The sequence below is a fragment of the Brassica oleracea genome, unplaced genomic scaffold (genome assembly GCF_000695525.1).
Source record: "Brassica oleracea var. oleracea cultivar TO1000 unplaced genomic scaffold, BOL UnpScaffold01095, whole genome shotgun sequence".
NCBI lineage: Eukaryota > Viridiplantae > Streptophyta > Magnoliopsida > Brassicales > Brassicaceae > Brassica > Brassica oleracea.
In genome coordinates this window covers 1-8,891 of record NW_013617661.1, presented here as the reverse complement: position 1 = coordinate 8,891, position 8,891 = coordinate 1, and the positions used below count along the sequence as shown (strand labels likewise).

The 8,891-nt window shown below is 30.5% G+C and overlaps 1 pseudogene; it reads left to right on the top strand.

The window, feature by feature from the left end:
• The first annotated feature begins 3,683 nt into the window (after positions 1–3,683).
• LOC106320856 lies at positions 3,684–8,169 on the top strand (annotated as a pseudogene).
• The last annotated feature ends 722 nt before the right edge of the window (positions 8,170–8,891 follow it).

The following is an 8,891-nucleotide window of genomic DNA, read 5'->3' as shown; positions in this document are numbered from 1 at the left end:
ATATTTCTTCATATTTTACATTAATAACCATTGTTTTTATATATCGTCTACAATTCTCTAATTACGTCTATTTGTTCAATTTTTTATATGATATCAAATATTCATCGTAAATAGATGATTTAAGATGCCAAAAAAAATATTTACTTGGTGAATATAATACATCAAATATTACAAATACATTATTTAATTAAATAAATAACCAAAAACCGAAAATTCAAATCCGCGCTGGCGCGTGGATCAGGGTCTAGTCTATATTATTAAAAGAGAAGTATCCATTTGAAAATGTTCTTACTTCATTAATTAAACTCCTATTTTTTTGCTTGTCTTTTTCAGTTGCATTTATGAAATATCCTAAAACGAATAAAACTACCTAATTTATTACTTATCTTTTCAGTTAAATTAATGAAATATGCTTAAATGAATTTAAACTTCCTATTTTATTGTTTTTCTTTTTCAGTTACCTTAACGAAATTTTCTATTTTATTGTTTGTCTTTTTCAGTGACTCCAAACTCAAGCTGACACAAGAAAACCAAGACGAGCACGGATCCAGCCGTGGTTCCTTCACCGGTGAGGCTTTTCTTCCAGGGAATAGAGTATATCGAAGGGAGCTAAGGAGAACAGAGAAGAAACAAAGGGGAAACACAAAGTATTAGTAAAGAAGGGACCACCGACAGCGGCGGTGAAGCCCACGTGCCGGAGAATATATTTGTTCAAAAGCTGTGGTTGAGAAAAGAATAAGATAAGGTGAGAGAAAAGTCGATTGTTTTAACTCTTATTCTTCTAACAAACTAATTTATATCTAATCAAATACAGAATTAAGAATGAGTAAAATGACTCTCCTAGAGCAATCAAAATGTGTCTACAATCATGAATTAAGTGACATGAATGAGAAGCAATGTTAATAGAGAGTCCCACGACAAAGTCCTAAAACAAAAGAACAAAGATGACATAATATTTCCCTTATCACAGATTTAGATTTTGGACACAATACAAGTTACTTTATTCCACTTATATTATGATTCGACACATACTCTAGGCCTGAGACTTTTATCCGAGATCCAGATTCGATTTGAGATTCGATCCGGATCTGATCCGAAAATCCGGATATCCGGAAGGGCCGAATCCGGATCCGGATAGTAAAATGTTGGATCCGTCAAAGCCAGATCCGGATCCGGATATCTTACTATTTTAGTCCGGATATCCGGATCCGTAAGTTTTATTAATAACTATTTCAAAAATAGTAATATCTATATATAAAAATTAATTTTATTTAATATATTTTCATTTTTATAATAGTAGATATAAATTTTATTTAAATTTTGTAATATTATACATAAAAATAATTAAAAACATTATATATATTTTTATTTTAAATTATTTTTAATATTTTATATATATTAATATTATTTTTTATTTATTTTAAGGATCCAAATCTGGATCCGGATATCCGCCGGATATTACAATTTTTAGAAGGATATCCGACACCCGGATATCCGAGAACCCCGGATCCGGATAAGAATTGTAAAACTATTGTTCCGCCGGATAAGGATCCGGATCCAGATATCTTAAAATTATCCGGATAACCGATCCGTCTCAGACCTAACATACTCTATAGTTTTTCTTTCAATAAAAAAGAGGAATTTTTTTTTTTTACGATAATTTGACACGCCGATCGAAGAACACTATTCTTTGTCTATGTAATAATAATTATTATTATTCCACCCACTCTTCACACACAGAAGTAAATTATTTTCATTTTCTAATTGCTTAGAGCGTCTTTAAGAGGGTCTTCAACGTGTCAAATATATTTATGTTTTATTGTGAATATTTTAAAATTATAAAATTTGTTTCAAAATATTTAAAGGTTTATAGCTTATTGTATTTTAAGAACTTTTGTGAGAACCCAATTATAAAAGTTGTTCAAAAAATAAAAGTCTCTTCTATTTCCCAAATTTATTTGAAGAAACATTTCTTTTCTAGTAAATTAAAATGTGTCCTTTTGCAATCGATTCTTAATTTTACCAAAAACAGATAAAGTCATGGAGATTTCTTTAATCAAAACCTAGGACTCACTTTTTATTTTTTCAAAAATTATTTTCTCTGTTTAATTGGTGATTAATTATTAAATCTCTGTTGTATTAGTGATCTTTTCTATTAAAAGAGAATCACTCTGAAAAAATCTACTTATACAAGATTGTTAGACTATTTCACTAGACTATTAATATTTTGGTCTTATCTTAAATTTATACTAACAATATATTACTATATATTTCTTTAACAATGATTTAATCAATTTAATAGGTGATATAACTAGATTTCCTAAATTTTCTAAGATTTGCCTTAAATAAAATATTTTAATTTTTTGTGACATGAATCAAAGCCATCTGTGATACTTATATATTTGTCGATCATATCTACAATATAGCCTAAAAGATAATTAGCTATATATTAATTAATAATAAATAATATTCATTTCTTTCATGTAAACAAAACATTGTGAGATTCACGAGTGGACTATCATTATTTAAACACATGACATATAGACTATGCAATCAGAAAATATTTACTTACGGTTTTAACAATTTATGGTTCACGACTTCACATAGTTTTGACTGGTAAAGCTAAAAATACACATATCAGACACATATCAGACCTACTGAATACACAAGTTTAACAATATTGATTTTTATATTTGTATATAGTCCATGGAGTTTATATTAAAATGATTTACAGTTATATATTTGTCAACCTTAGAGCAGTGTCCCTAAATGTGTATATATGTAGAAGGATAATCCTAAACTCTAAATCCTGAAAATAATAAATACATATACTGGTGTATAAAATATATGGTCAGTGAAATTTTGTCTATCTTAATATATTTACAAAATGGTTAAACTAATTCCCCTTAATAAAATGGTTCAAACAATATAGGTTCGTTAATACTTCACATCCACGCAAGGTGCAAAACCGCTATAACAATCACAAATGTTTTCATCTGTTCAATAATATAGATATTCTTAATACTGAAAAATGTGAATCACTCAAAAAAGTGAATAAAAATGTGAATTATTAATACTGAAAAATACTGAATCACTCAAATATTCTTATAAGAAATATTTAAATTTATCTGAATTATCTGATATTTCATCCAAAAATAAAAATATGACTTTTTGCTGAATTATTTAAGATTATGCTTAAAGCGAGAACCAAACCAGAACCGAATTGAACTCAAGATTTTAACAGGTTTTTAAAATTGGTATATAAAACAAACTAAAAACCAAAACAACTAAACTAAAACGAGACTCAAACTTATAAATAACTAAACAGTTCATATATTTCTTGAATAAAAAAATCAAAAATCAAAAACCAAAAATCGAATCGAAACCGAACTAAAACCTTAAAAAGAACTGAATCGAAACCGAACGCATAGCTTTAAACATATTAGTGAACTAACAAACAATAAGTTTATCAATAAAAAAAAATTTCGCGCTTTTAACCGCGGGTCAAAATCTAGTTAGTTATTAATCCAACTAGCATCACCAAAAGAAGAAAATAAAAATTCTCTTATCTTCCTACTTTCCTTTTTTCTGTCAAGAAAGAGCAAACTTAGACTTTAGGGCTTGTGGCTCTTGTACAAAAACACAGAGGTAAACACGGAGAAACACGAGATCTATAGCTCATGCATTTTTTCAGAAATTTTCGTTAAAGGGTTTTACTTTCCACACCAGTTTTATGCTTTTGTTCTTTATTTTAGTTGTGCTAATTATTCCGCATCTGTAAAGGTAATTTGTCGGCTGATTTTCATCTGAATTTTTTTTTGTGTTCTTTGGTGTTTCTGATACAAATCTAGATAAATCTGGTCTTGAATCTCCTCAGTTTCCTACATATTCCTCACATTGACTTCTGATTTTGAATCTCCTTGTTTTCATAAGAACCCATTTCTTGGTTTTGTCTGAAAGAAATATCATTTCTTGGCTTTAGTAAGAGTCTCAATCTGAATCTTGGAATTAGTATTGTAGGAAGATGGTGAGAGGAAAGATCGAGATCAAGAAGATCGAAAACGTGACAAGTAGACAAGTCACGTTCTCAAAGCGAAGAAGTGGTCTATTTAAAAAGGCGCATTAGCTTTCAGTTCTATGCGATGCTAAAATTGCCGCCATTGTCTTCTCTCAGAACGGAAGATTATATGAATTCTCTAGCTCCGAGTAAGATTCCTTCGTCTACTTATTTTCAGAATTTACATATGTACTAATTCCAATTTTTCTCTACATATAAGATTGACTGGGTGCCTAGAACTTCTGTAGTGAATAGTTCTATCTATTTCTGTCCACATCGTACCTAGAGATTTTGCAATATACACACGTTAAAGATTTGCCCTTTTTTGCTACCTAGTTTCTGACTTTTCTTAGAAATTCATTATTTCTCAAGTTTTAGTTCTAGATGGTTCCTCTTTTAGTATTTCTGAATTTTATTTAATGAGCTAAAACATAAGGATACCAATTAACTGCCAACTTGAAAAGTTTGACTAAATGTTTGTTCTTCAACCACGAGCAAGTGGATTAGGGTTTTTAGAAAAGAGGTTTCTTGATCAGTGAACATCGTACACCTTGGAACTTAAACAGATTCCCACTTGGCTTCTTAGTTAGAATATTTAGAGAGAGAAAAAATCCGACAGTGTAATTGTAAAACAGAAAATCATATAATATAGGTATATATATGTGAATGAGAAAAGATCATAAATTTTCTCTTGGGCTATCCAAAAACTTTTCTGTGGGTTATTTCACGATTATATATTAAAGTTTGTGCTACTTTGCAAAGCCATCTAGATTTGATACATTTTCCGTAATATAATTTCCCTTTGTTTTAATACGTATTCCGTGCTTAACAACCCCTTGTGCATACTTGGATTTGGTGAATAGAGAAAGGAATTAGATACATATATATATATATATATGGTAGTCTGTATTTATATACTTTTGAGAAAATTCACTTATACATTCACGTTTTCAAAACAAGTTACCATCAAATACATGCGGTGTACAACATATTGTATGCAGTAATAATAAATAAATAATATATGATCTTTTCTTATTCCCATTGCACATATATATAGTGATAAATGGTATACCATTTTTAACATACGTACTCACGGTTTGAAAATAATGCTATCATTAATTTACCAGTTAAAATATGAACAATACTTAGGTTCACCCCTATGGTGAATGGTTAAATTCACCACACTCTTCGTAACCAACCAAAATGCAATGTAGGAATATCTTAAAAAGGTAATAAAAATAAAAAATTAAATAGCTGAAAAAAAAACAAGACCGACATTAATTAGCGCCATCTGCAAAATTCTAAATTATAAAAACCTAAACTCTAAAAACATAAACCCTAAATCTAAAACACTAAACCATAAACCCCAATCCTAAAATCTAAACCCTAAATCTTAAACCCTAAACTCAAACTCTACACAATAAACCCTAAATCCTAAAATCTAAACCCTAAAGCCTAAACCCTAAACTCTAAACCCTAAACTCTAAATCATAAAATCTAAACCTTAAATTCTAAACCCTAAACCCAAAACTTTAAATCTTAAACCCAAACCCTAAATCATAAACCCTAAACCCAAACCTCTAAACCGTAAACCTTAACCTTATTAACTAGCAGATGGGTTTACGGTTTAGAAGTTTGGGTTTAGGGTTTAGGATTCAGAGTTTAGGGTTTAGGATTTGAAGTTTTGGGTTTAAAGTTTAGGATTTGAGTTTAGGGTTTAGGATTTAGAGTTTAGATTTTAGGGTTTATGGTTTAGAGTTTTGGGTTTAGATTTTAGGATTTAAGGTTTATTGTTTAGAGTTTGAGTTTAAGGTTTAAGATTTAGGGTTTAGATTTTAGGATTGAGATTTATGGTTTAGTGTTTCAGATTTATGATTTATGGTTTTAGAGTTTAAGTTTTTAGACGGCGTTAATTAATGTCGGTGTTGTTTTTTTTCCAGCTATTTTATTTTTATTTTTATTGTTTTTTTTAACTACTAATACATGACATTTTGATTGGTTATGAACACTGTGGTGAATTTAACCATTCACCACATGGGTGAACCTAAGTATTGTTCTTAAAATATCCATCAATTTTCACTTTTCCACTATATTTTACAGCTGTTTTACAAAAATTAGCAAACATCACTAATACTAAAATTAATTTTCAACTTTTTTTATCATTATTACGTGAAAACTGTACCTTGTTCATCCGATTATTCCGCTAATTTTCATTTCAGCTAACAGTCAAACCCATAACTAATTTAGATAAGACTTCAGTCATCTAATAAATATTTGTTTCTGCGTTATAGCAATATATTTTTATCACAATTCTATTTTTAGTTTATTAAGAATTTTCTATTTCTATTGATTTTGCTGTACTTCGATTAAGCTTATTTAACCATTATACTATTCATGTAGCATATCAGTTATGCCCATAATACTTCAGCTCATGATTTTATCATCATCACTCGATAATCGAAGCATCACCTGTGAGTTACCTTTCAGGATGGAAAAAACGATAGAAAGATATGGAGAGTTTAGTAATGAGTACTTTGTGCCAGGGAGGCCCCAAGTACAACCATACCTGGAGGTACTTTGTGTAAACCAATTCTTGATTTAAGTTTTTTCTTCAATCAAACAAAATTTGATTATACTAAATACTCCGCTTTTTTTGGGATGTGCAGGAGCTGAAGAAGGAAATGGATATAATGGTTAAGAAGATTGATCTCCTTGAAGTTCAGCAACGGTTTGTATCTCACTATTACTACGGTTTATTTAAGCTAAAAATATTTTGTTTGAATCCTAAAATCTATTTGAATGCCACTATATATGAAGGAAGTTAATGGGGCAAGGTTTGGGTTTGTGTTCAGTGGCAGAACTTCAAGAGATAGACATTCAGATTGAGAAAAGCCTTCGTATTGTAAGATCAAGAAAGGTACAATTACAAAACACACACACACCTATTGGAATAATGCCTTCATTGGTTGATTTTGGTACGTAGGCTGAGTTATATGCAGATCAACTAGGAAAGCTAAAAGAAATGGTAAATTTTCACTTAGTAAGATATATAGAGATTTAAATTGATGGGATCGTTTGTATGCAATTTTTATTGATCTTTCTTTATTTGATTCTAGGAGATAGAAGTCTTGGATGAGAGAAGAAGGCTACGTGAAAAGGTAATAAGCATACACTCATCACAAGATACATATAAACTCACATATAATCTTGACGTTTCTAAAGAAGTTTAGTTTCGTAGAAAGTCCCATCTCATTTTTAAACCTTTTTCTTGTGAGAAGAATCATGGTTTACTTAAAGATTGGTTGGTTTGAGTTTTGAGAACTATTCAGGCAGTGATTAATGTTTGTTTGAGTTTGCTTTTAAGTTTAATTTCATCGTTAATTAACTTATTGAAAACTTAACGCTATATGCAAACTGAAGGAAAAACCTTCCATTGGTGTTTGACATTTGAGTTCGCATATTTCAAAACTATTTTGCAAATTGAAGAATATTTAGGTTTTAGAAAAACTATAAAATATTGCGGTAAAAACAACTGAAACCTAGTTTAATCCATATATGACCCTCTATATATAGAGAGAAGGGCTTGATTTCATTAAGAGCTAGTTTTTTACTAATCCATATATGACCCTCTATATAACTTCCCACTCTTGATTCTCCTATTTAATCATGATTCGTCTTAGTACTCGCATCAGTTGGCAGTTGCATTGTTAGGAGTGCTTCCTCTATATCATAACATATACTAGTTAACTCTCTTCAAATTTGATTGTTTCACAAACGCTTGTTTGGTTTGGTTGAGTTAATAACGTACAGCAGTGTTTTAGCCATACATGTTACGAAAAAATACTATGTTTTCAGGAAATCAAAGAGAGGTTGCTACGACCACTGCTGCCAGTAACATTTCATACTGAGAAAGGTGAACCCGAAGGTGGTTACAGAACCAAACATTCATCAGAGGTCGAAACCGATGTATTTATTGGATTGCCAGTGGCTCCACCATAATATTACACACTTTCCTTAAGTTTGCTTATAGTTTTATAACTTCGATTTGTTGTTTGTAGATTACCCTATAATTTATGAGCGATATCACCATCTCTTGTGTATAAAACTTGAAATAATTTGACCTGTATAACATTTTAAGTTGTCACTTTATTTTATTTTTTGGAATTAAATTAATGATACATTTTGTTTCTATGCAGATCAATCGAGAGCCAATAAGATGGTAAGTCCATGTGTATTGTGTCAATTTGGCGTCAAAATTATTCGCCCCACAAACTAATTTCTCCAGAAATTGTGTCAATTTGGCGTCGTGTTAGCTCAAAAACATGAGTGAGTAAATGAACTTTTTAGTTAACAAGAGTCCAAATTAGACAACCAAACAAGAGGACAGCTTAGATCTCAGTCTTAGATATTGTCGCGCCAATCGAGACGGTGACCATTTTTCCTTTTCATTTTTGGCAAAAACAGAATATCGACTCTTTTGAATTTAGTGCAGTTACTCATCCAAATTATAACTCATCCAAATGCAGGTTAACACATTTTCAAGACCTAATTTCATTAAAATCTTGTTTTCTAATCTGTTAATTTTTTACAGTTTCTTTCGGTATGTGGTAGACTTTTTTTTTTGCTAAAGTATTTGGCAGACTTAACATTCCCTCGCCGGGGAGCGGTTTACCGTATTTGGTAGACTTTATCACTACAAGAAAACAGCGGCATACTGAGGGAAAAAATCGTCGGTATGTTGTCGGAATAAGGCTATTCCGACGACATACCGACGAAAAAAGTCGTCAGAAATAACTCTTCGGAAATTCATTTTTTCTCGGAAATCCCTCGGAAA